The sequence below is a fragment of the Lepus europaeus genome, chromosome 7 (assembly GCF_033115175.1).
Source record: "Lepus europaeus isolate LE1 chromosome 7, mLepTim1.pri, whole genome shotgun sequence".
Taxonomy (NCBI): domain Eukaryota; kingdom Metazoa; phylum Chordata; class Mammalia; order Lagomorpha; family Leporidae; genus Lepus; species Lepus europaeus.
Window position 1 is genome coordinate 54,218,578 of NC_084833.1, and position 27,674 is coordinate 54,246,251.

Below are 27,674 nucleotides of genomic sequence, written 5' to 3' on the forward strand. Positions count from 1 at the left end.
CACCCCAATGCCAGCCCTGAGTATTTTTCTTGAATGAACTGTTTTCTTAATCTGAAATAATTTCTAATCAAGTAGTTTAGTTAATATTCAATTCAGAGTGTTTCTGAGAGTCTCAACATGTTTGGACTCATAAAAAAATTTAAAAATTAGTATTTAACACTAAGATCAAAGTAAACTTTTTTAAAGATTTATTTTATTTATTTGAAAGAGTTACAGAGAGAGGTAGAGACAGAGAGAGAGGTCTTCCATCCCCTGGTTCACTCCCCAGATGGCCTCATGGCCGGAGCTGCACTGTTCCGAAGCCAGGAGCTTCCTCCGGGTCTCCCACATGGGTGCAGAGGCCCAAGGACTTGGGCCATCTTCCTCTGCTTTCCCAGGCCATGGCAGAGAGCTGGATCAAAAGTAAAGCAACCGGGACTCAAACTGGCGCCCATATGGGATGCTGGTGCTTCAGGCCAGGGCTTTAATCCAATGCACCACAGCTCCAGCCCCCTAAAGTAAACTTTAAAAAGAAAAAAAAAAAAATCACTCATCATGCCACTATGCTACCTTTTGTTGACTGTTATGTGTTTACTCCCATTTATTTATTTTCACTTTATTTGAAAGGCAAAGAGAGAGATGTAGAGAGATTACTCCCCAAACGCTCACAACAGCCAGGGCTTGGTTGGGCCAAAATCAGAAGGCTGGAATTCAGTCTGGGTGTCCCATGTGGGTGGCAGGGATCCAACTACTTCAGCCATCGTCTGCTGCCTTCCAGATGCAGGAAGTTGCGTCAGAAACAGAGGGCCCAGGCAGTCTGCTGTGGGATGCAGGCATTCCAAGAGGCAACCTCAGCTCTCCTCGGATGCCGACCCTAAGGGTCCTCCCAGTTCTGTGGGTAAATGCCGAGAAGCGCTTATCTGGTTGGTATGGAAGGCAGCTCTGTCAGTGTGACCAAGCAAATGTGAAAGAGGGTTGCATGGAGTTTACATGTGGTCTCCAAGTGGCTGTTTTTTCATCAGCAAAATGTCTGAATCTGAATCATTATTTTTCTGTAGGGAAAACAATCTGATATCTCTATAGCAGGTGTCCACTTCTTTCTCTACAAAGAAGACATCCCACATATATGTACTTGCTTAATTTTTACTTGGGAGACTGTGTCCTTACTTGGTGCCCAAGGCCCAAATCTCCTCCCCACAAATGTCTCTTGCTCCCCAAATTCTCCACTAGTGTCCAGCAGCCTTGGCCACCCACGGTCCTGAGAACAGCACATACCCAGTGCCTTTCCTCTTCTCTCTGCTTTCCTTGAATTTTTTCAGCTCCTTATTCTTTCGTATCCAAATGAAGTTGCAATTTAGCAACAAAGCTTTCTCAGAATCCCTAGGGATTTTTCCTACCAGTGCTCCCTATGAACACTCATTCCTTTATGCTGTTAGAGTCACAGACAGGATCTGCCTCCTAGATTTCATGATGTCACCTCTGCCTTCTGCTTGGCAAATGTGTGTTGATGATGATGATCTGGTCGGGAGTGATACAAAACACTGGAATTTCAAGCCATAAGAAAAGAGCATGGACTTGGAAGTCAGACTGAGCCTGATTCATCCTAATGATGTGACCATGGCAAAGTCTCAGAGCCTCAGTTTATTCAACCGTAAATTGGGGGTAATAGCAGGGCTATGGGGAGGTTCTAATGAGGTAACATTTTGCACAGTGCCAAAGCCGCTCAGTATATTGTATGCCCTGAATAAACAGTTGGAGCTATTTGTTTACTATGAATAATAATGGAAAGCAGGAGAGTTTGCTAATAGATTTCACAGAGCAGTTGTTTTATAAAAGCATCATGACACACCAACATGATGAAATTATCTGTCAAAGAATTGCACATTAAAAACTAGTGACAGGGAGTGGTTCTGGGGACTTTGTGCGTTAGTGAAACTCCACAGCTCTGAGATTTTGCTACCCAGTGCCAAATGTCTGTAATCCCTGCTCAGAGTTTCGAAGGATATGCTAATTTGAATAGTCATTACTTTGTTCCCAGAATTGGGAATGACACTCAAAGCTTAGTGGGTCTCCTAGAAGGTTGGAGCTGGGAGTGACTCCAAGGACAGCCCTTGTTCTGTGTACAAGGAAGCAGCAGCCACCTGACAGGGTCACCTGGCAGGCGAGCGGCAGAGCTGGGATTCTGAGCCCCAGTTCTTCCCCTCCAGCTCTGAGCTCAGCATCTCCACACCATGCCGACTTCTGGAACACAGAGCGGCTCTGGGCGGCAACTGTTGGCAGCAGCTCCGGGTGGCCCGTGCCCCGTGTACCAGGAACACTGAAATTTGATCTTTTCCCTGGGTGCTTGGCGGTCATGGTCATAGACCTCAGGGAGAAGAGTGGGACTCTCTGAGTAGCTGTTACATGAGAAACTCTCCCGTGGCTAAAGCCGCTGGCCTCCTCCGGTGGCTGCTATCTGAACTGTCCATTTTCTGAGGGTGGGAACAGTGCATGCTCAAAGATGCTGAGCAACGGCTTGCACTGGGCACCTTGTCTCAAGGGTTCGTGCTCAGCATGGGAATCAGGCCTCTGTGCTGGAACTGGGGTCACCTCAGTACTTTCAAAGGGAGCCCTGGGGACCACCAACAAACATCACGCCTCCCTCCTCCCAGGGTTCCTCTGCAGAGACGCCTTTGAATAGGGGAGCAAACAGGAAGAGGAAGGCTGTAGAGAAGCGTGCCGTGCTTCTTACCCATAGTGGGCACACATACAGGTGCCCTCGGTGCTTTGGTTTCACCTAGGAGGAAAGCAAAGCAGAGAAATGAATGTTTGTCGAGTGAATGACTGGTTACCAAAGGTGTAATTCAGTAATCTTACGCAGCACCATCAGTCATTTCTGAGCAACTAAACTTTCACAAACAGAACCGTGACCCACCTGGCTTACAGGGCAGAGCTTGGCTCCTGTCTCAACACGCTGGGGCTTTCTCAGATGACAGATATTGGAAGTTCCTGGCACGTAGAGCTCATAATAAAATTTGCCCAGTGGTGCATCTTGCCTGAATCCAATTCAACAGTCACGATGGCTCCCGTGAAGTCACTCTGCAGCCAGGGTGCATCCCTGCAGAACAGAAACAGGCCCTGATGAGCGAGGAAGCCCCAGCCACCCGGAGGCCCCGACTAGACCCAGATGAAGCTCCCCTTTGTTCCTCACCTGCTGTGAATGCAGCTGTAACTCCAGCGGGTCTGCTGCTAGCTCAGTGTGACCTCATCACAGCCTGGCCCGTGCCCACACGTGTGACTGCTGAGCGTTTTGCCCATGATTCACGGCCTGCACACCTGCCAGAGGAACGCTGAGCTCTGATGGCTGCACGAGCCAGCAGCCAGGAGCGCGGATCAGGATTCCTGAGGCTGCCAGCCCTAGGCTCAGCGATGCCTGCTGCTCCTCCTGAGCTAACTCTCAGTCTAAAGCATTGCATCGTGCCCTGGAGGTGACAAGTAATGGCTCAAGTATGTGGATCCCTGCCACCCACATGGGAGACCTGGATTGAGTGCCAGGCTCCTGGCTACGCCCCAGCTGGCCATCTGGGGAGTGAACCAGTGAATGGAAGATCTGTTTTTCTCGGTCTCTCTGCCCTTTGAATAAATAATTGCTTTCAAAAAAATGTTAAATAAAGCATTGCATCTGCAGCCTGTGGAATCCCAGAGGAGCTCATCTGTTGGGCGCAGACTTAGAGGTGTTATCTGATTTCATTATCTTGACAGCCAAGCAAGGCACATTTCATTGCGCCCATTTAATATGTGTGGAAATAGAAGCTCCGACATCCAGTGACTGCTCTAGGTTCCACAGTTAACAAGTAGCAGAGCAAAGTCAGTACCCAGATTGTGTCTGACTCCCAAGCATGTGGCCTGTGCTCTCTCTGCAGCCTGTGTCACATTGTCCCTCATGGCTGAAGTGTAGCACTGTGCATGTGTGAACACCAGGCCAGCAGGAGCGGAGACTGCTGGACCTGGTCCTCACTTAGCCCAGTCCGTCCATCTGTTCTTCGTCCCAGCAGATGTTGGCACCTACTGTGGGCCAGGCCTGCAGCAGGTGCTGGGCATTCTGGATAAATAGCACCGAGGTCCTGCCCTTTGCGCGAGGACTCCGAGGGCAAACAAGGACTTCCTGTGAGGGCTGCTCCCCCGCCCTGCGTATGCTCACTTTCAGCAACAGCAATCATCTTTGCAGGGAGCTCTGGGTTACTACGCTGGCTCTGGAGACCTGGGCTACACAAGGCCCAGAGCTGCGTTGACCCCATGCTAGGTAAGCATCCCAGCGGGATTTCAAACAGTGGGGCGGTGCTCAACTTCTCTTCCCCACCTGTCTGGAATTGCTTTCAGCTACACTTCTGAAGGGCCCACTAGGAGCGTTACTTCCGGAGCCATCACAATTCCGGTGAAGGTATTTCATGCTTCATTAGTGACCGGCTTCCCCTGATACAAAAGGGCCGGAAGGAGGCACAGCGGTTACACCCCACCTTGGGATGCCTGCATCCCACGTCAGAGCGCCTGGATCTGGATCGGAGTCCTGACTGCTTCTGACTCCAGCTTCCTGGAGGCAGCAGGTGAAGGCTCAAGTACTCAGGTCCTTGTTCCCCGCCTTTGTCTTTCAAATAAATAATAAATTTTTTAAAAAAGAGGGCCCTGGACAAATTGTGCTGTGTGGATCAAATGTCCTCTAGCACTCCCCACCCAGTTGACGAGACTTTTTCCTTTTCAGGGGAACCTGTAGGATTAGACAGTGTGTGAGGGACCGTTGGAGTGGCCAGGACACTTCTGTATACAACCTTCTAGAAGACCAAACAGAAGATGAGAGTTCTGTAACAGCGTCTCTGTGTGCAGCATCTCTAGTCACTGGCGCTTTAAATATATTCGTTAAGAATGGGTAAAGCCCCTCCTCCACTCCCCTCTGGGAAGTAAAACAGTGTTGGCCCGGGGCTGGGGTGGGAAGGGAAACAGGAAGGTTTGGAGTTATACAAGAAAAGTAAGTTCCAGAAGCCTAGACATGGCACAGAGACCATAGTATTTTCTACTTGAAATTTGCTAATGCAGAGGAGCTTCAGTGTTCTCAACACAAACACACACACAGCAGTCATGAGAGGTTATGTGATGGATATGTTAACTGGCTCACGTGGTGATCATTTCATGATATATGTGGACATGAAAACATTTACACCTTTCCTATTTGTTCACACACCCCTATAAAGTTAGAGGGAAATGGGAGTCCATGTGGGAAGAGAGAGGTGGCACCTTCCTAATTCCAAGGCTGGCTATTAACTCAGGTGAGGACAAGAGCACCACAGTCCCCAATGCAGAGGGACTGCTAAAGCAATGGACTTTGACCTGATCAAACCCAATAAAATCTAACGAAATGTTTATAAAACTGCTGAAAAAGCATGTTATCTTTTCTCCTGGACTTAATTCTGGAAAAACAAAAAGACACTAGAAGCTTTCTTGCCACCACTTAGAGCCTAAAAGTATAGTCAATGTTAGAATAATAAGTGCCAAGGAATAGAGTAAAAGTTGAGCCTAGTGACAGCATTTGATCTCCTGGAACAAACTATACCTGGAGCTATAATTTTTGTGTACTTTTTAGTTATATAAGCCAACAAGTCTCTCCCACCTTATTTTTCATCTCTCTCTCTCTCTCCCTCTCTGTTTATTTTTTTTTTTTCCCTTAAGCCAGGATGAGCTGGGTTATCTGTTTTTCACAATCAAAAGAATCCCAAATGATATATACTCAAGGCCGGCGCCATGGTTCAATAGGTTAATCCTCTGCCTGCAGCACCAGCACACCGGGTTCTAGTCCCAGTCGGGGCGCCGGATTCTGTCCCAGTTGCCCCTCTTCCAGGCCAGCTCTCTGCTGTGGCCCAGGAGTGCAGTGGAGGATGGCCCAAGTCCTTGGGCCCTGCACCCACATGGGAGACCAGGGGAAGCACTTGGCTCCTGGCTTTGGATCAGCGCGGTGCGCCGGCCGCAGCGTGCTGGCCACGACAGCCATTGAGGGTGAACCAACGGCAAAAGAAGACCTTTCTCTCCGTCTCTCCCTCTCACTGTCCACTCTGCCTGTCAAAAAAAAAAAAAAAAAAAAAGATATATACTCAAGTTCAGTAGCCATTTCCAATTTCCAAATCCTACAAGGATGGTTAAACGCATTTTTAAAAAAAGATTTATTTTTATTTCTTTCTTTTTTTTATTTTTTATTTTTGACAGGCAGAGTGGACAGTGAGAGAGAGACAGAGAGAAAGGTCTTCCTTTTGCCATTGGTTCACCCTCCAATGGCCGCCGCGGTAGGCGCGCTGCGCGGCCGGCGCACCACGCTGATCCGATGGCAGGAGCCAGGTGCTTCTCCTGGTCTCCCGTGGGGTGCAGGGCCCAAGCACTTGGGCCATCCTCCACTGCACTCCCTGGCCACAGCAGAGAGCTGGCCTGGAGGAGGGGCAACCGGGACAGGATCGGTGCTCCGACCGGGACTAGAACCGGGTGTGCCGGCGCCACAAGGCGGAGGATTAGCCTAGTGAGCCGTGGCGCCGGCCCAAGATTTATTTTTATTTATTTGAAAGGCAAAGTTGCAGAGAAAGTGAGGGAGACAAAGAGAGATATCTTTCTATCTGCCAGCTTACTCCCCAAATGGTCATACTGGCCAGAATTGGACAAGGCTGAAGCCAGGAGCCAGGAACACTATCCAGGTCTCCCACGTGTACTTGGGCTATCTTCCTCCATTTTCCCAGGTGCATTAGCTGGGAGCTGGATCAAGAGGAGCATCTAGGAGTTGAACTGGTACTTGTATAGGATGCCAGCATTGCAGGCAGTGGTTTAACCCTCTGTACCACAACACCAGCTCCAAACATACATTTAAAGGTTAAAAATAACTGGAAGGGGCTGAAAGACTCTCCATGACAGTAATTAAAGGGACCCACGATTAAGTTACCACCCCTATGCAGAAACCTGAGACCAGAAATCCCTTCTTTACTTTGATCATCGCTTTTTAAAAAAAGATTTATTTGTTTATTTGAGAGGCAGAGTTACAAGGAGGCAGAGGCAGATAAAGAAAGAGAGAAAAAAAATCCCTCATCTGCTGATTCACTCCCCAAATGGCCACAATGGCCAGAGCTGGGCTGATTCAAAGCCAGGAGCCAGGAGCGTCCTTCAGGTCTCCCATGTGCATGCAAGGGCCCAAGGACCTGGGCCATCTTCTATTGCTTTTCCAGGCCATAGCAGAGAGTGGAAGTGGAGCACCTGGGACTCAAACCGATGCCCATATGGGATGTTGGCACTGCAGGTGGCAACTTTACCGGCTATGAAGCAGTGCTGGCCCCTGAAAATCATTTCGGATTGGACAATTACACTTCTGAATGACAAACCTCCATCTCGTTTTCATTATGAAGAGCAAATGAGGATAAAAACATTCAAGTGCGGCCGGCGCCGTGGCTCAACAGGCTAATCCTCCGCCTTGCGGCACCGGCACACCGGGTTCTAGTCCCGGTCGGGGCACCGATCCTGTCCCGGTTGCCCCTCTTCCAGGCCAGCTCTCTGCTGTGGCCAGGGAGTGCAGTGGAGGATGGCCCAAGTGTTTGGGCTCTGCACCCCAGGGGAGACCAGGAGAAGCACCTGGCTCCTGCCATCGGAACAGCGCGGTGCGCCGGCCGCAGCGCGCTACCGCGGCGGCCATTGGAGGGTGAACCAACGGCAAAAGGAAGACCTTTCTCTCTGTCTCTCTCTCTGTCCACTCTGCCTGTCAAAAATAAAAATTAAAAAAAAAATTTAAAAAAAAATGACGAAGAAATGTCTGAAAAAAAAAAATTCAAGTGCTTAGGACAGTATCTGACAGTCAGTAGGTTCTGCACAAATTTGAGTCTCCTAGAATATTATGGTAAAATACAAAATGAATGCAGACCTCCACAGCTGTTCCAGATAATATTCTTTTTTTAAAGATTTTATTTACTTACTTGAGAGGTAGAGTTACAGACAGAGAGAAGGAGAGATAGAAAGGTCTTCCATTTGCTCGTTCACTTCCCAAATGGTTTCAATGGCCGCAGCTGCGCCAATCGCATCCAGGAGCCAAAAGCCAGGAGCCAAGAACCGGGAGCTTCTTCCAGGTCTCCCACATGGGTGCAAAGGCCCAAGTTGGGCCATCTTCTACTGTCTTCCCAGGCCATAGCAGAGAGTTGGACTGGAAGTGGAGCAGCAGGGACTTGAACCAGCGCCCAGTATGGGATGTCAGAGACACAGGCAGAGGCTTAGCCAACCATACTACAGTGTCGGCCCCTAAGATAATATTCTTTGTTTTTTTCTATTTGACAGGTAGAGTTATAGACAGTGAGAGAGAGACAGAGAGAAAGGTCTTCCTTCTGTTGGTTTACTCCCCAAATGGCTGCTACGGCCGGCGCTGTGCCGATCCGAAGCCAAGAGCCGGGTACTTCCTCCCAGTCTCCCATGCGGGTGCAGAGATCCAAGCGCTTGGGCCATCATCCACTGCCCTCCCAGGCCACAGCAGAGAGCTGGACTGGAAGAGGAGCAACCAGGACTAGTACCCGGCACCCCAACTGGGACTAGAACCCAAGGTGCCAGAGCTGCAGGCGGAGGATTAGCCTAGTGAGCCACGGCGCCAGCCCTAAGATAATATCCTTTAGAACTCTTCACATTGAAATATGAAAAGAGTGTAGGCGGTGTGTAAGCAAACATCCCCTAAGCAAGGATAATGTTATATTTACCAGTGATGGGCCAAAGTATCTGCCTTATGAAGAGGGCGTCACAGTAGGCACTTCTGCAGGACAATGGCCACAGCAGAAGTGACTCCAGGCACAGCTGCTCACTTGGGATGCAGGAAGGCCCACCAAAGACAAGACACAGTGATACTGATGTGGGCAAGGCTGGGAGTCAGGAAGGGATAAGGAGCCAAGGACTGCCAATACCCAAGCCATGTGCACCACCCAAATTCCATCGTCTTCCATGCCAATCGAACTTGGCTGAAGGCTCAACACACCCAGTCTTTATCATGAAGCTAAGCCTAACTCCCCATCATGCTCTAGATGCCACAAGACGCCTTTATGGAAACCACCATGTGCACTGCAGCCCCACCCCAAATCCATTGGATTTGCAGTCAGGGTCTGGCCTGAGCACCACCCCTCCGCTATAAAAAGATGACTCCAGCCTGGAGGGTGGAGGGGGCAGTGTTCTCTCTTGAGGGTGCCTGAATTCACTTCTGCATGTGTACTGTCTTTCCGTCTTTCAGCAAACCCTGCGCACCTGTTCTCCTCAACCTATGTCTCCTGGAGATGCAGGGAGACAGGCACCTGGACTGAGTCTAGCTGGGAGGGTCTCTCTGAACCGGCCAGGGCTCCCCATCTCCACAACATAATATGGGGCTCCCCAACCGCACAATACTTAGGAGGTGCTGACTGATAAAACAAGAAGTGTAAAATCTGCTCTTAGGAATCAAGGGAACCCACGCTGACTCTAAGACCTGGAACCGTTTTTTCTGGAAATGTTGCCAATGCTCCCAATATATGATACAGTACAGAGAACATAAGAAAGGCCTAAATTACCACCCAGATAATTCTAATCCCCTACCGGTCTTGAGTTTTTGTAGTTGCTGTTGCTGTTTTAACTAAGTCTCCCTGCTCTTTCCTGTGACATTTGGATAATAATATGGGTCTGGCCTCCTTTCCTCCAGCTCCCAGAGTCCTGTCTGGCAGGTGTACGGTGGGTCTGTACTTTCTACTCCCTTTGAAATGACGTGTCTCCTTGAGGTTGGCTTTGGGAAATGAAATGGGAGCCACAATGACTTGTGTCTGTTGAGGTAGAATCTTTAAGAATTGGAGTATGGGGGCAGAGGTGTGGCACACAGGGTGAAGCCAGCCACCACCTGAGACACCGACATGCCACATCCGTGTACCAGTTCAAGTCCTGGCTGCTCCAATTCCCAGCCTGCTCCCTACTATTGTGCTTGGGAAAGTAGTGAATCATGACCCAAGAACTCGGATTCCTGCCATCCAGGTGGGAGACTAGTTGAAATTTAAGGATCCTGCCTTAAGCCTGGCCTGGCCCTGGCTGCTGTGGCCATTTGGGGAGTGAACCAGTGAATAAAAAATCTCTCTCTATCTCTCTCTTTCTATCCCTCTCTCCCTCCCTCCCTCTCACTTTGTCTCTTCTGCTGTCCATCACTCTGCTTTTCAAATAAATAAATCTTAAACAAACAAACAAAACAACAAGAACCAGAGCATGGTATGCTGAGTCTTCTTCCATCTGATAAAGTGATTCTAGAAGCAAGCTTGAACCTGTCAGCCTGAGTCCTTTGGTATCTCTAAAACACAACACTCCCTGATGAGCTGCACTGGGTCCAAGGCCAGAAATAGACTTTGAGGGGCCGGTGTTATAGCACAGTGATGGAGCATGCATTAAGTCCTGGTTGCTCCACTTCTGACCCAGCTCTCTGCTAATGCTCCTGGGAAAGCAGCGAAAGATGGCCCAAGTGCTTAGATCTCTGCTTCCCACGTAGAAGACAAGGATGGAGTTCTAGGCTCCTATCTTTGGCCTGGCCCAGCTTGGCCACTGTGGTCCTTTGGGGACTGAACCAGCAGAAGGAAGATCTCTTTCTGTCTCTCTCCCTATCTCTGCCTTTCAAATAAATAAAATAAATATTTTTTTAAAAAATAGATTTTGAGTTGTTCCTATTTGCAAGTTATCAAAACCACCCTGTTTGATACACTAGGCCAGATCCCCCCTCATACTTAAAATCAGTTAGAGATATTTAGTGCGTAACTCACTTAACACTTGGAACATCTCTGTGTATTACAATGGATGTGAAGATATTTCTAGAGTGTTAAAAGCAAAATTAGGAAGATCCAAAGTAAAATGGGTATGCTTAAAAAGGATTGCTAACATGCAGGGCCAAACAAGATGTCAGATGACAAACACTCCCTTGCCCTGTTGTGAGCAATGCGGATTGCACAAGCTTCTGAAAGACAATCCAGCCCTGGCCATCAAAATTTGACCTACTTCAGAAACTCCTTAGAAGAGATCGAGATATGGCACAAAGAAGTATGTATAAGAAGAATGTTGGCCGGCGCCATGGCTCACTTGGCTAATCCTCCACCTGCAGCACCAGCACCCGGGTTCTAGTCCCAGTTGGGGCGCCAGATTCTGTCCGGGTTGCTCCTCTTCCAGTCCAGCTCTCTGCTGTGGCCTAGGAGGGCAGTGGAGGATGGCCCAAGTGCTTGGGCCCTGCACTCACATGGGAGACCAGGAGGAAGCACCTGGCTCCTGGCTTCTGATCAGCGCAGTGTGCTGGCCGTGGCGGCCATTTGGGGAGTGAACCAACAGAAGTAAGACCTTTCTTTCTGTCTCTCTCTCTCACTGTCTAACTCTGCCTGTCAAAAAAAAAAAAAAAAGAGAGAGAATGAGATATGGTGCAAAGAAGTATGTATAAGAAGAATGTTACTGATGTGCTGGTGATAAGAGTGAAAAACTGGAGACGACCTAATTATCCAACAGTAGGAGACTGATAATAAAAAGCATGGGAATGGCTGGTGTTGTGGTACAGCGGGTTAAGCCGCTTCCCGCGATGCCAGCAGCACATATAAGTCCCGGCTGCTCCACTTTCCACCCAGCTCTCTGCTAATGCACCTTGGAAAGCAGAGGATGATGGCCCAAGTACTTGGGTTCCACTCACATGGGAGACCTCCTAGTTGCAGCCTGGCCCAGGCCAAGCAATTGTGGTCATTTGGGAAGTGATCCAGCAGATGGAAGATCTCTCTCTCTCTCTTTCTCTGTCTCCCTTCTGTCTGCCACTCTGCCTTTCAAATAAATAAATATTTTTAAAAAAGCTTAGGAAATGCATATAGGGAACTCTAGACAGAATGTGAAGAACGGTGAAGCTAATCCATGTTGTTTAATATAAGTATGTGCGTGATGTATTATTTGTAAAAGGCAAAGTGAAAATGACATGTATTATATGATTCCATTTTCATAAGTGTATGTCTGCAATACTGAAAGAACTGGTGATTATAAGCTCAGTTGATTTCCATTTTACTTTTTCCCTTTCGAGTGCCTATCTAAACATATATTACTATTTTTCTAATCAGAAAAAATATAATGAGACTGTTGTTATCTGAAAAGGGAGGGAGATGCATGGGAGCAAAGGCAGAGGCAGAGGATCAGAGTGAGGGAGAGTGATAGACAGCTACCCACCACAACAGCTCCGGGTCCTAGGCAGCCCCAAGCCACTCAGAGCTGTGAGCACTGGAAACGAGATCGTCCAAACAGAGACATGCCTTAAGAATGACATTAACACTGACTTCAAAGACGGCATGAAAGAGTGCAAATCATCTTGTTAATAATTTTAACATAGATTGTGTTGAAACAGTAACATTTTTTGATATACTGGTTAAATCAAGCATTATTTACTTATATTACGTTCACCTGCTCCTATCTACATTTCCAATGTGGATAGTAGAAAACTGAAAATTCCATATGCAGCTCATAGTTTGAGTGGACAGTGCTGGCTTAGAAATTCATTCAGAGGAAATATTGTCAGTTATGGCTTAATTTCCCTAAAACCTTCATCCAGAATGCATAGTTACCAAATGAACAGTATTTAACACCCAGCAGAATAGTTTCTAAGACTTTTTAAACTTTTGGCCTTTTTTTTTCTATTTGACCACTTATAAGCACTTTCAGTTTAAGTCATTTTATATAAAGCTACTTCTATCTGAACTTTAAGCTAAAATACCAATGATAGGATGAGACTACGTGGAAGCTTTATTTGATTAAAAGGAACTTTAAAAATAAGTGTGTGGGATAAGCATTTAGTTTAGTGGTTAAGATGCCCATAGCCCACATTGGAGTACCTGGGCTTAACAGCTGGCTCTGGCTCCTGACTCCAGCTTCCTGCTAATACAGACCTTGGGAGGCAGTGGCGATGGTTCAAGTAGTTATAACCCTGCCACACCCTCGTGGGAGACCCAGACTGAGTTCCTGACTCCTGGCTTCTGCCTGACCCAGCCCTGCCATTGCAGGCAGCTGAAGAATGAACCAACAGGTGGAAATTCTTTCTTCCTTCCTCTCTCTATTTCTCTTCCTCCCCACCCAGAGAAATAAACATATACTTTTTTAAAAATCCTAATTATTTTTAGTGCAACTAATATTTTCAGTCCAGTATTACATCATCATTTAGTTGTCACAAAATTTGAAGATCCACAAAGCATCAAATATTTCTGATGAAAGTGTCTCACCTTTTCACCCCCACTGTCAACACAGCAATGCTTCACTACAGAGTCACAGACTGGACTTACGGTAATTTTCTGAATAATGACATTCAGTCCAAGAAAGTCTGAGAAGCAGACAAAATGCAGTAGGAAGGAAAAGCTTAAAAAAAGGCAAATTGATGAATCACAACTAAAACACAACCTCTGAATTGAGCAACTGTAGATCGATGCTAATTCAACATTGCATACATTCTTCCAAAAGCCACATACTGCAGTTTTAGATAAATAGAAAAGTATAAGATAGTTCATGGGCAATGGGAATATCAAATAACTATTACTGTCTACTTCCTTCCTTTCCACCTCCATTCAGTCCCAGCCTGGACTCCGGGTGTGGCTTGCAGGTGATGACCTTGCTCTTGTTGCTTTGGTCTTGGTGTTCCAAGTCATCTGGAAGGTCTGGCTCCTGGCCTTCGGCTCCCCCCTGTCCCGCCACATTCCCCCAACTTCAGTAGAGATTTGCTCCACGCATTGTACCCCCCGGGCACTCCCCGGCTTAGGGCTGCCCTGGCTCACCTCTCAGTCGCCAGTCTTCAGCTCTAGGAGATGGCACTGGTGGGGGAGGATGAAGGTGGAGAGGTGGACAGAAGGGCAGGAATACCTTTGAAGTGGAGGTTGTGGGGGAGGGAGGAAGAGAAAAACAAAACCAGAGGAAGGAATTGCACAACACAAAGCAGTCACCAGTCACCTTAGGAGAAAAACACTCCGAAAGCTCTGGAAACCTCTCCATCACACATGAAGTGTTTTGACCAATACCAATTTTAGCTAAATGGCTCATTAGCTGGCTTGGCTTACGGGTGAGCCGATTTTAGTGGGTTTGCTTTTCAAGGATGCCCTAGCACAGGCACACATGCCTCCCACTTGGCAGGTTCAGGACATCCTGAAAGCGAGGGAAGCACCTCCAGCCACACCTGCTCGGACATAGGCTGCTCAGATTCCCTAATTACCTGGTTCTGTCTGCACTCATCAAGCAGCCTTCTCATTATGATCTGGCTTCCCGTGAAGATTTTCCGGCTGGGAGAGAACAGGCTGATCATGGGCGACGGTGTTCTGGTCCCACTGGTGGTTACTCAGCATGAAAATTAATAAATCAGCATTCACCTGGGAATGTGATTTGCCTGTCCATTCTGCGGAGTCTAAAAACAATCTCTTCACTTACAAAATGATGTGAAGGCCGTGGCTCACTAGGCTAATCCTCTGCCTTGCGGCGCCGGCACACCGGGTTCTAGTCCCAGTCGGGGCACCGATCCTGTCCCGGTTGCCCCTTTCCAGGCCAGCTCTCTGCTGTGGCCCAGGAGTGCAGTGGAGGATGGCCCAAGTGCTTGGGCCCTGCACCCCAAAGGAGACCAGGATAAGCACCTGGCTCCTGCCATCGGATCAGCGCGGTGCGCCGGCCGCAGTGCACCAACCGCGGCGGCCATTGGAGGGTGAACCAACGGCAAAAGGAAGACCTTTCTCTCTGTCTCTCTCTCACTGTCCACTCTGCCTGTCCAAAAAAAAAAAAAATTAAAAAAAATTTTTAAAAAATTTTTAAAAATGATGTGAATGTTTTATGTTCTGCCTTTGAGGCTGCAAAGCAGAACAGCCCACTTTAACAAGCATTAGCAAAGGGAGGAATTTATTGCAAGATGACATCGGCATGTCCCAGAACTCTAGGGCTGAAAGGGCAGTTGTGACTGCACCCAGAGACAAGAAAGCCGTCAGAACTGAAGAAGCTGCTGTCCTTGCTCTCGCTCTGCATGAGGGGAAACTTTGTCTACTCAAACACTTGTGACACTGAATGGATTGGTTTTCCACAACAAGCAACTCTCCAACTTTCTGTGGACACAACCACCTGGCTGTCCCACAATTTAATTCAACTCTGACACAACCCGGAGGAAGCAGACTCCACAGAGGAAGGGCGTGGTCCCACGAGACTCCTCCCACTTCAGATGTCAGTTGCCAGACTTGGGTACCCTGGCTACCCACACTTTGGCATGGCTTTGCCATGAGCCCCTCTTCAGGTTCACTTGTTTATCATACTCATTGACAGAATGCAAGGAAATTCTTTACACTGGTCCCTCAATACTCACAGGAGGTGGAGATGATTCTAGGACCCCCCACAGATACCAAAATCCTAGGACACTCAAGTCCCTCACATAAAACCACATAGTATTTGCATATCATTCCCTATACTTTAAATCATCTCTAAATTGCTTTAAATACCTAGTACAATGTAAAAACTATGTGAATAATTGTTATACTGTATTTTTTAGAGAATAATGACAAGAAAAAATAGTATGCACACGTTTGGTACAGATACAACATTTTTCTAAATATTTTTGATCTGTGGTTGATTGCATCTGAGCATGTGGAACCCCAAGATGCAGAGAGCCTACTGTATTGCTTTCTTTAGTTTATGATAAAGGATAGACAGGGGGACTGGCACTGTGGCCTAGCAGGTAAAGCTGCTGCCTGCAGTGCCAGCATCCCATATGGGCACCAGTACGAGACCCGGCTCCTCCACTTCCAGTCCAGCTCTCTGCCAGGGACTGGGAAAGCAGTGGAAGTTGGCCCATTCCATAGGGATGGTTGATTAAATCATTAGCCCTTGATGAATTGACTCCATCTCCAGCTCTTCTCTCCTTCCAGAGTCTAGAGGAGATGAAAGTCCCAACCCTATAATCATGTCATTGGTCTCTATGGTAACCAGTTCCCATCCTCCAACAGTCATTACCTCATTGGAATACACTCAGGTAGGATTGGGCGGGGATTCTGATGAATAACAAGAGGTTGCTCCCATCCCATCCCTCAGGAAATCCCAAAGGTTTTAGAATCTCTGTACCAGGATCCAGGGACAAATAGGCCCTTCTTTTTCTCCTACAACATCACACTCCTGCTGATGTGCGCCTGTCTCACTCTGAGGCTACACAGACACCCATTCCTCTTTCCTTCTTTATACCTGCTTCAGTTTTTCCTCTTCCCACAGATCAGTCCTCGCTGCTTCTCACCTGCTCAGTCCCAGCAACCAAAGCAGACAAGTATCTGTGACCCTCAACTCTACATTCCCGCAAAGAGAGCCAGACTGGCCCAGTTTGGGACCCCTGGCCCAAACCCCAAATGGCCAGGGGTCCATTCCTGCTCAGATTATCTATAACTGGTGATGGGGGAAGGAGCTGGGACTAGGAGGACAGGGTCAGGCCCAGCTCCATGAAATTGAAAACAATTCCCAGGAGGAGGAAGATTATGGGACGGGCAAGTATTCAAAAAATTGTCACAGGTACACAAACTCTGAGACTCTGAGGTATTTCAGGATTTTAAATGCTTTTTATTTACTTATTTGCATTTAATTTGTGAGGCAGAGAGACAGAAAAAGACACAGAGAGATCTTCCATACCCTGATTCACTCCCCAGTTGCCTGCAAACAGCCAGGACTGGGCCAAGCCAAAGTCAGGAACAGGGAACTCAATCTAGGTCTCCTACGTGGATGGCAGGAACTCAACCACTTGAGCCATCATCTCTGCCTCCGAGCATGTGCAGTCACAGAAGCTGAATCAGAAGTGGAGCTGGGGCTGGAACCCAGGAACTCGGATATGGGATGCAGGCTGTGCCAAATGCCTGCTCCAGAACTCATAATTTTTACATTTGAGAATATGATCCTAAACCTCACATAATATCACGCACCAGAAGAGTCAAAGGTAGCTTCCCATAACCAAATACAGCAATATATTTGCAATGAAAACACGAATATTCTTACAAAATAGGAAATGAGGAAAAAAAATGGTCTCACATGAGTTCAAACCAGATGTTGCCTTCAAAGGAGTCATGAAAATACTCTTGGTTTTCATCAGTGCTGAATTTCAAAACTGCAGATGAAGAATTTGGATTGCATTCCTCCAGTCTTGCAAAGCTGAGCCCCAGACCATGATGCTGTCAGGGGACTTCCTCCAAGAGACTCCCTCAACTCTCACTCCTCCAAGAGCAGTCGCTGGACCAGCAGCGGCGGCGGCGTCCCTTGGGGGCCTGTTAGAAGTGCTGAGTCTCGGGCTTCATCCAGATTTACTGACTCACAATCTGTATTTTGAAAAGACTCCCAGTTAACGGACATGCATGTGAAAGACAGAGCACCCCGTTGTACAAGGGTCCCTTCTTATATAACTTTGGAAAATGGCTGCGAGCACATTGTACAATTACAGTGAAGAAACAACCCTAACTCCACAGCAGTGTCCCGACACTCACCACGCTGCTCCATGGATGACTCCACAGGTTGCTAAACAGTCTCCCTGTCACCATGGGTCCCTTAAGGAATGCTTCTTCCCGAACTGGAGCTCAGGCTCTACACCCTGGGTTGAGGCTTCTTTTTGTGAAACTCTATCAGAGGAGATTTGTATAATCCTTCATGAAAATGGATCAAATAGTATATAAAGCAGCTGGAGGTATAATTAAGAAATTTTTCAATAAAGAATACAAGCAAGCAAGATGCAGAGCAGTAGCCAGAACATTAATTCTCTTTGCTGCCTGCACAGATGAAAGAATTTTCTAGAACAACAAATCATACAGGGCCCATACTCAGAATGTTTTTGTGATATGGTAACAACCTTTTGACTTAAAGTCTTTTACCTTGCACCCTGTTGTTCTGGAATTCATAAGAGCAATAAAAAAGGAGTAAGTAGATAGGGTTTTCTCAAATAAGAACAGTTTTATTCAGTGACTTTACATTTTCGCTTTTTACTTGAGAGACAGAGAAAGACAGAGACAAAGACAAACAGAGGTCTCCCATCTCCTGGTTCACTACCCAAATGTCCACAGTGTGCAAGATTGGGCCAGGCTGAAGTCAGGAGTTAGGAACTCAACCCTGGTCTCCCATATGGGTGTCAGGGACCCAACCACTTAAGCCATCACCTGCTACCTCCCAGGATACACATTAGCAGGGAGCTGGACAGACGTGGGAATAGAGGTAAAACTCAAACCCAGGGAGATGGGATGCAAGTATGCAGGTGTCCCAAGCAGCGCCTTAACCACTACATCAAATACCCTCCCTGAGTTCACTTTTAAGATCTTTGGAAATGTAAGAAACCTTCAAAATCCCAAAGATAAGGAAGTTGTGAGTACTGAACCACCTCTCTAACTGCTTCCATCTGCCAGAAGCAGCAAGAAGGAAATAATTAAATGGGAAAAATAATGACATTGGCAGCTTTTAGGAAAACCCAACCAAGATGGAGAAAACACAGGAATCTTCCGAAAACAGGTTAGTCTTCAGTAAAGTATCAGTAGGGGCAGTAGCTGACCAGGCAGTAGGTCCAGAAGTACAGCGCTGGATTCCCCTCTACCCAGAGTCCCTTCCTGTGGAGCGTGGTTTTGCCATTCCACCGGACCAAGTGCATTGTGGCTGCCCTCAGACTACAGCCTCATTTGATTCCTCATGCTAACCTCCCGTGCCTCACATTCCCAGTGCTCTTGTCACTCAGAATGTCAGTTAGTTCCTCCTCTCTCCTCTCTTCTGATCAGAATCCCCACTACCCCACCCCCCAAGCATTTCACTAGGGCCTTTGGGAATCCGTGGCCAACAAAATCCCCACTCAATTTCTGAAGATTGTTCCTTGTTTTCTCCTTGAGCTAAAAATATCTTCCCAGATATGGGTAGAACTTGCCCCTCCCAAAAGACATACTGAAGCCCCACCCCCACGCCCAGAAACCTCAGAATGCGACGTTATACGGAAATAGGGCCATTGCAGAAGGATCAGGGTCCTTACGAGCAGCAGCCATGTGAAGACTGAGCCACACAGGGAGCACCACGTGACAGCACAGGCAGAGGCTGGCGTGACGCCTCCACCTCCAAGGAACACCTAAGATGGCTGCGAACCGCGAGGGGCTGGGAGGAGACAAGGAAGGACCCTCTGCGGGTTTCGGGCGGAGCATAACCCTACCTGCGCCTCAGTTTCTGACTTTCAGCCTCCAGAAGTGTAAAACGGCCCATTTCTGTCATTTTGTGGGACTTTGTGTTGAAAGCCACAGGAACCCAACCCACCTCCTGAAGACAAGACCCCGCCCACAACCTTTGAAGAGCAGCCTCATCTTCCCGCCCTCCACAGGCCTCAGACTGGCACGCGCACTTCTGTCCTCCTCACCATCCTATGAGGCTGCTAAAACATATACCTCCACTGCACTCTCCCATAATCCTCTGCTCCTTTAGGGTTTACATCATCCCCCAGCCACCCCTCCACTCTGTCATTACCTGCTCACCTCAAGTGGACTCTGCAGTCAAACCTGAGCTGCTCACTTCTCCCACCCTCAACCTCTCCATCAGCCTGTCCATAATCCCAACCTGTTTTCATGCATTTCCTGTGTCAATTAAAAGCACCAGCATCCACCCTGCCATCCAAAAAACCAGCAAGTTAACCTTAACTCCTTCCTGCTCCTTACCCTCAAACCCACTCAAACACCAGCAGTTGCCCATTTTCCTTCGTACAGCCTTCTCCACCGCACTCTCCCGCACTCGGCAGCCTCGCCCCAGCCCAGGTTGCATCACCTTTTACAGAGCCCTCCCAGCAGCTTCTGAAGGGGACTGCCTGCCTCCAGGGTCAGCTCCCTCTAACCCAGCCCTCACAGGGCATACAAAACCAATGGACATATGTCGTTCCCCTGCTTTATAATAAAATTAACGTGTTTTCAAAACCACAATGTCCCCAGTTCCCTACAACAGAGATTCTTATGTGTCTGGGGTTCAGGGATATCTGTGTGCCCTAAAATTCGAGAATATGTTTATTTTGCTAGGGAGAAGCTTCTTGTCTCCTGCCGGTTTTTCAAAGGAGTCTCTGGCTCCCTCGGGATTAATCTGGTAATTGGGAACTCTGTAGCTTCCCATGCCAGTTGTGTGCTGACATTTCCTCTGCTTTTCAATCACTTCTTTTCCTTATTCATTGTGCTGGATGTCCCCCATGCATGAGGCCACGTGCTGGATGCTGGGAACACCGCAGTAAATGAGCCACGAGAGCTTTTCTCGTCCTGCTTCTTCCATCCTTCAAGTTAGCTCAGGCCTCACCTCCTCCAGGAAGCCCGAGTTATAGCCCTCATTTGCATCCCTCATTTGTATTCCCAGGGCCCAACATAGCTCCTGGTATACAACAAAGGTTCAATTTGTTGAATTGAACAAAGAAAAAAAAACCAAGATGGATTTTTCTTTTCCTATGAAGTGGAAACAAATAGTCCATTCCCCCACTGAATCCACAAGTGTAGTGGGCAAGTTGTATCGGCACAGACTATTACAACCCTCACTCCAGAATCAAGAGGAATTCCACAGCTAAATCACATGTCCTTCTACAAACCCCTGAGCGCTGAGTCAACAGCCCAACTGTTCAGGGTGAAGCACTGATACATGGAGTAGCTGCACAATGAGCCTCATTCTTGGGACCAGTCTTTGGACAAGGGCCCAAGTCCCGCGTTTCCCGAGACACACATCTAGCGTGTGGGGCACAGCCTCTGCTTCGTCTCGTTCCTCACGGGCTTCCAGAGCCCCCTCCGCTACAGCAGGTGACAGCGTGCCTCAGAGGTGTGCCGCGTGGTGCTTACAGCCTGAGTCACTCCGGTGCTTCTTCCCTTTCGCGTTTCCTCATACCCCATCTGCCCCAGGGAGAGCTGTGCACGCCTCAGGGACATGAGGACAGTCACAGCTGGGCTACACAAACAAAGACTCAGCACTCCCTGTCTGAGTTTCAAAATAAGTTCATGAAATAATTTAGTGGTAATGGCTCAGGGAGGAGGGACATGGGGAACACGCAATTTGCCAAGTAAGGTTTTTTTGAGAAAAAAAAAAGGGGGGGAGAAGTTCAAAAGGCAAACCTGGAAGGGATTAAGATATGACTTTTGCCCACTTTTAAAAAATTTATATCCTACCAAAACTGTTAATCAGAGCTATTTAAGCCTTTAAAATCAACTTTAAGTGAAAAGACAAGGACTGTATTTAGAAAGGATAAAAGTTGAATGACACTACAAAAAAAGGATCAGATGTATCAGAGGTGAGACACGCTGCAAGACAACTGGCTCCTCAGGAGCCAATGCATTTAAAAAGGGGCAAGGGGGAGCAGCATTTGGGGCTGGCATTGTGGCGCAGCAGCTTCAGCCACAGCCTACCATGCTGGAATCCCGTATTGAAGCATCGCCTGGAGTTCTGACTGCTCCACTTCTGATCCAACTCCCTGCTAATGTGCCTGGGAAAGCAGCAAACAATGACCCAAATACCTGCACACCTGTCACCCACGTAGGAGACCCAGATGGAGTTCCTAGCTCCTGGCTTCAGTTGGCCCAGCCCCGCCAGCTGTGGCCATTGTGGGAGTGACCCAGCAGGTGGAAAATCTCACTTTCTGTCTCTCATTCTCTCTCTCTCTCTCTCTCTCTCTCTCTCTGCCTTTCAAATAAATTAATAAAATATCTTCTAAAAAGAAATTGTTTTAGAATAAAATATATATCATAACTAATGCAATGTATGAACTCTGATTGAGATAGATGAAACCATCATGATAACAGTGTTTTCTGGGTTTACTCACATTACTCTAAAGAGTCCATTTAAACATGCATAATCAGACAATTGGGGAAATTTGAGTGTATGGTTTAAAGTAGGTGATATTATCAAATTACTTTTTTATTTCCTTGGGTATGATAACTGCATTGTTATTTTGTAGGTGAATATCTTTATCCCTAAGAGACACATGCTGAATATTGAAGAATTTAGGAGTGAAAATTCTACAGTGTACTTGCAGTGGCTCATATATATGTTCTTTTATGGTAAAAACAACAGGGCTGGCATTGTGGCACAGTGGGTTAAGCCACTGCTCACAATGCTGATGTTCCATATGTGAGAATATGTTCAAGACCCAGTTGCTCCACTTCCAATCCAGGTCCCTGCTAACATGGGGAAAGCAGTGGAAATGGCCCAAGTCCTTGAGCCCCTGCACCCACATGGGAGACCCAGATGGAGTTCCAGACTCCAGGCCATTGTGTTCATTTGGGGAGTGAACTAGTGAGTGGAAGAACTTTCTCTGTCTCTAGCTAATAAATAAATCTTTATAATAAATAAATCTTTTCAAAAATTTAAATAAATATGTCAAAATGTTAACAATTATATAATCAAGAGTAAATGGGGGGGCTGGCACGGTGGCCCAGTGGGTTAAAGCCCTGGTCTGCAGCACCTGCATCCCATATGGGTGCCAGTCCGAGTCCTGGATGCTCTGCTTCCGATCCAACTCTCTGCTATGGCCTGGGAAAGCAGTTGAAGATGGCTCAAGTCCTTGGGCCCCTGCACCCACGTGGGAGACCTGGAAGAAGCTCCAGGCTGTCAGCTTTGGATCTGTGCAGCTCTGGCTGTTGTGGACATCTGGGGAGTGGACCAGCCAATGGAAGACCTCTCTCTCTTTCTCCCTCTGCCTCTCTGTAGCTCTGCCCTTCAAATAAATAAATAAATCTTTAAAAAAAAAATAAAGAGTAAATGAGGGGTCGGTGCTGTGGTACATCAGGTTAGGCCTCCGCCTGGGATGCCAGCATTCCATATTTGAGCATTGGTTCAAATCCTAGCTACTCTGCCTCAGATCCAGCTCCCTGCTTACGTGCCTGGGATAGCAATGAATGATGACCTAAGCACTTGGGCTCTTGCAAAAAAAAAAAAAAAAAAAAAAAAAAAAAACATTCACACTGGAGACCTGGATGGAATTCCTGGCTCCTGGTTTTAGCCTGGCCCAAACCTGTCTGTTTCAGGCATTTGGGGAATGAACCAGCAGATAGAAGATCTCTCTATCAGCTGTCTGTATCTCTGTGCCTTTCAAATACAATGTAAATAATTTTTTTAGAACGAAAACTTGTCACATCTAAGTAAACACTTGTTCAGTTCCCAGAGGTCTCGAAAGCTGAGAAATGAAGCATTGGAAGAAGCAGCAACTTCTGATAGTGCAGCCACTCTGAAGTGGAGCTTGATCAGACAAACTCCCCCTGAGAAAGGTAACATTCCATAGGTCTCCAGGCTCTCCGGACTCCTGTGTTTTCAATGAGTTTTGTTTTTGGAAAATGTGAGTAAACCCAGAAAACACCGTTATCATGACGGTTTCATCTATCTCAAAGTCCCTCATGAGTTTCATAATCCAGCTGAAATGTAAGAGGAGGCTAGTCCTTACAAATCAGCAGTCTGAGCCCTGCGTGGAACAAACACTTTAAATTCAATAAGATTAATGGATTGGTCATTTTCAGAATAAACCTCAACAGTTTATTCAAAACATATGTAACCCCAAAGATGCAGGCCCCTAGCAGCCAAGAGGCACAGCTAGGGTTGCACTCACACTAATATCTGAATCTCAGTGGCCTAGCCCCCCATCTAGTCATAAAGAAGTAACAATCTCTTAGGAAGCTTTCCCTCAAGGCTTCCCAGAGTCTTCCAGCAAGACTTACACATGAACTTGAATGAGCTCAGGTCTCCGCAAACTGCTGGCCTGTAGCCACACAAACCAGAGCCAAGCACGAACCCTCTACCAGGCCTGAGATCTGGGATTCCTGCCTGCTGTACAGTACCTGGTGACTTAGAAGCCCATCACAGTCAGTGCACCCCCTCAGCCCAGCTGGATGCAGACCCCTCTCCCCAGCTGCCAAGCCCCTAGTGCCCACATCAGTGCTAATAGCCCCAAAGGAAGGAGGAGGAGGAAGACGTCTGTGCTCCCATGACTTCCCTCAGCAGGTTTGCTTCAGGCTCTGGGCTGTGCAGAGTTTTGTCAAGCAGGTCTTCTCATTTTCACAGCTGGCCCTTCCTCCCAGGGCACTCTCAAGGCTACTCTGCTCTGGTGCCCAGGCTCCCTATCAGCCTGCATTCCCCGCTTCCAGTGACTTCTCCCTCAAGACACCAGATTGCCTTCCTGAAATCTGCTTGGGTCAGAAACCCCCCAACCATCTGCTGGGATGGTCTATTATACACACACACACACACACACACCATGTGGACATGGTTGAAGCCGTCCTTCTCAGTGCCCAGGTGAGTCACCAGCTAAATCAAACTCCAGGGAGGTCAGCTGCTGGAGTCCCACTCTGCTCCTGGCCAGCTGAGACCTCAGAGGCAGATACGCTATGATTTTATTTCTTGTGCAAGAAAGTGACAGCACCAAAATAAATTTATAGATAAGTCCATTCAGCTTTCAATAGTTTCTGGGAGAATGTGCTTTGCTTTGTGGGGTTTCTATCTGCTGTTGCATGTTTCTGGGAATTTTTATCTATGTTCTCCAGGAAGCAGACACATAATCCTTGAGTGAAATGAGCTAAGCAAACAAGGACGAGTCACGTATGAGTCCACCTAGATGAGGTACCTGGAGCAGTCAGACTCACACAGACAAGGACAGGGGTGGTGGCCGGGAGCTGGGGGTAGGCAGAGGCAAGTTGTCGTGTAGTGGCCATGGAGTTCCAGTTCTGCTTAATGGAGAAGGTTCTGGAGACAGATGGCAGCGGATGGAGCACAGCGCTGCGAGTGGACTGAAGCCACTCAACTGGACATCTGAGTGTGGCTAAAGCAGCTTGCTGTTCTGTGCATTTCACCACAAAAGAACAGAGAGAGGGAAGGGGAAGGGAGGGGAGGGGAGGGGAAGGGAGGGGAGGGGAGGGAAGGGGAGGCAAGGGAGGGGAGGGGAGAGAAGGGGAGGGAGGGGAGGGGAAGGGAAGGGAGGGGAGGGGAGGGGAGAGCACAAACCTGTGGAATACCCTGGAAGAAAACAAAGCCATATAGAGGTGGTGAGGATGGGCCCAGGGGTCAGGCAGCCTCTGGCATCCAGAGCAAAGTGGCTTTCCCGGGAATACCAAGGCAGCGCTGTCCACAGACAAGGCCAGGTGGAGCAGAGAGAAGGCTGAAGGAAAGCAAGTCGGGTTGTTGCTGCTGTTTTGCATGGTGTACAGCAAGCATTTTCCCTCTCAGGAGCATAGCATTTTAGTTTTCAAGACGCTTCCCTGAGCGGTGGAACTTGCTGTCATGACAAGCCTGGGAGGTGAAGGGCAGGGGTCAGAGCCCAGGGTTACAGAGAGAGGAGCTGGCCCTACCAGAGGGATATTCGCCCTACCGGAGGGATGCTCGCAGCCTCCTCGGGGAACTGCCATGCCTGTGGCCCAGGAGGAGGAGAGCAGTGTTTCAGAGACAGGGAGTACCCTCCCCAGAGATCCCTGGATACCCTGCAGCAGCACCCAGCCGCCACACCACGTCCTCAGTGCCTGCGGCTCTGCCCTCAGCCAAGTAGAATTAAGACAGAATGAAACTGAAACCGCCCCTGGAAAACCTCCCCAGGCTGCGTCAAAGAATGAGAGGATCTCTATGGTGCCTTAAAACTCACCAGACAAAAGTCTGCAATTTGGGAGTCCTCCCACCCCCAGCCTGGCCCGCCCTGGGTAACTGGAAAGTAGGTAAAAACAGAATCTGGGGTGAGAAGTCATCTGACTCACCCATGATGTGGTGGAGAAGAATGTGTAAGCAAACACCCCGCACTCAGTTCAAGTGTGTGTCTCATTCTGCCAGCCCTGGCCGCCGGCCCACCCATGCTGCTGCTGCTGCCCTCCTTGGGAGCCGTGGTCAGAGCCTTATTTTAGGAAGACGGCAGTGGCTTGAAACACGTGGCCATTACACATTACGCTTGAATTTGCAAGGACACACGCTGAGAACACAGGGAGCCACCTGGCTCCCTTACCGTGCCGGGGGTTAGGCATCCAAATGCGTGCTCTGGGCCCGTCTGACCCAACACAGCCTTCACCCTGTCCCTGTGTCCTGACCCGTTCCAGGAAGAGTCGCCTGCGAGAGAAAGCACGTGGCCTCCGAGGTGAAGCAGGGACAGGCTCTGAGGTGCCAAGGACGTAGCTGAGCAGGCAAATGCGCACTGACAGACAGGTCTGTGTGCCTAGGGAAACCCGTTCTGCAGCTCCTCATGGAATTCACCCACAGGGGGAGTGAGTTAGTGACTGGGAGGCTCACCTTCTGCCTGCATACGTCATCAAACCACTCATAAAGCCCAGTACAGACCTTTACTCTCCCAGAATGTGGTTCTGGGGGGGCCAGGAGGCGTTGCAAAGAGCGAATGCTCACAGAGGAGCTGGCTCTTGGTGGCCTGGGCCCCACAGCTGATCCTGGCTCTGGTCAAATCTGCTGACGAGCAGCCCACATCTGCCCACATCTGGGACCTGTGACTCATCGGCCACTTTCTCCCCCAGGCCCTACTTTCTCTGGCAGGCCTGAGCATGCAGGCTTCACCAGGCTCGGGCCCCAGCACCCACCCAGACTTAGCCCTCCACCCAAGCACCCATCAGGGTTTGTCCTTATCTCCAACACAGCCTTCCCCCTCCCCGACAGACTGAGCCCAGTTCATAACTCTGTGCTGACACTGGCTCACACCCGCCTGAGCTGTGAGAAAAGGCTCCCCAGGCTGAGACACACTCAAGGTCTCCTGGAAATCGCTGTCTGTCCTAGCCCTTTAAATCCCACAGACCAGACTCCCACCCTGCCCAGCTGGCCCACCAGTGTGAGCCGCAGGCAGCCCACTTTCTAGGCCAACCCTGTTTACCCTGGACCTACTATTTTTGCCCTCGCCTCCCTGGTTCTCAGATTCCTGTGTCCGTGTCCCAGCTGCCATAGCTACCTCTGGTCCCTTCACTTTGGTGACCCTTGGACTTCCCTTTTTAGATCAGAGCTTCTCACATGTTTCTGACTCAACTTGCTCCTGCAGTGCCGGCTCCCCTGCCCGTCTCAGGTGAGGCCTCAGTGACTCAGCCTCAGCTGGGATGGCTCTAGGGAGAGGCAAGTGGAAGGATGTGTTCCTGGGGTCCCTGCCTGGCATCTGACTCTCAGCCTGCATTTGTCCTTGGCTTCCTTGGTCATGCCCCTGACTGCTGGCCCCAACTGGGACCCTGATCCCTGAGGTCCTTCCCTCACCTGGGACGACTCTTCAACTGCAGACTTCACACTGGTCTCCCTGGTAACCAACCCCAAGCCCCCTCCCCTGACCATCTCGCTGAGATCACAACAGGGGAGACTCTGAGGCTTCTGTGGGGACTGGGACCGGAGAGGTGGGGGCAGCCAGAGCCTGCAGGTAGTTCCACACCTGTCTGAGAACTCCAACCACGGATGTAGGCATCATATATGACAGCAAGCCCAGTGGGCAGCAGAAGTCCAGGCAATTGGCCAGGAGTAGCTGAGGAGCAGAAACACCCCTCTGGGTCCTGTGGTTCAGACTCTTTCCCTTGTCCTCCCGTCTCCATGCATGACTTCAGCCTCGTGGCTCTCATGGGTACGCTCCCTCCAGCCCCTCTACCAGTGAACAGAGGGACTCTGCCCAAGCTTCTCCACTCCCCATGTCTTTGTGCCTCCCCTCCAGAAGGTGCAGAAACAGGAACCTGCTCCCACCGTCTCTCCCGCCTTCACCATCCCTTCCCCAGGTG

General features: G+C 48.7%; 1 long non-coding RNA gene across 1 annotated transcript; it reads right to left on the bottom strand.

The window, feature by feature from the left end:
* Positions 1-268: 268 nt before the first annotated feature.
* LOC133764433 (uncharacterized) lies at positions 269-13,896 on the bottom strand. Its single transcript, XR_009866448.1, has 4 exons — positions 13,779-13,896; positions 2,894-3,076; positions 2,711-2,755; positions 269-502 (listed from the first exon to the last, which is right to left on the bottom strand). It is a non-coding gene; the product is annotated as an uncharacterized LOC133764433 (long non-coding RNA).
* Positions 13,897-27,674: the final 13,778 nt, after the last annotated feature.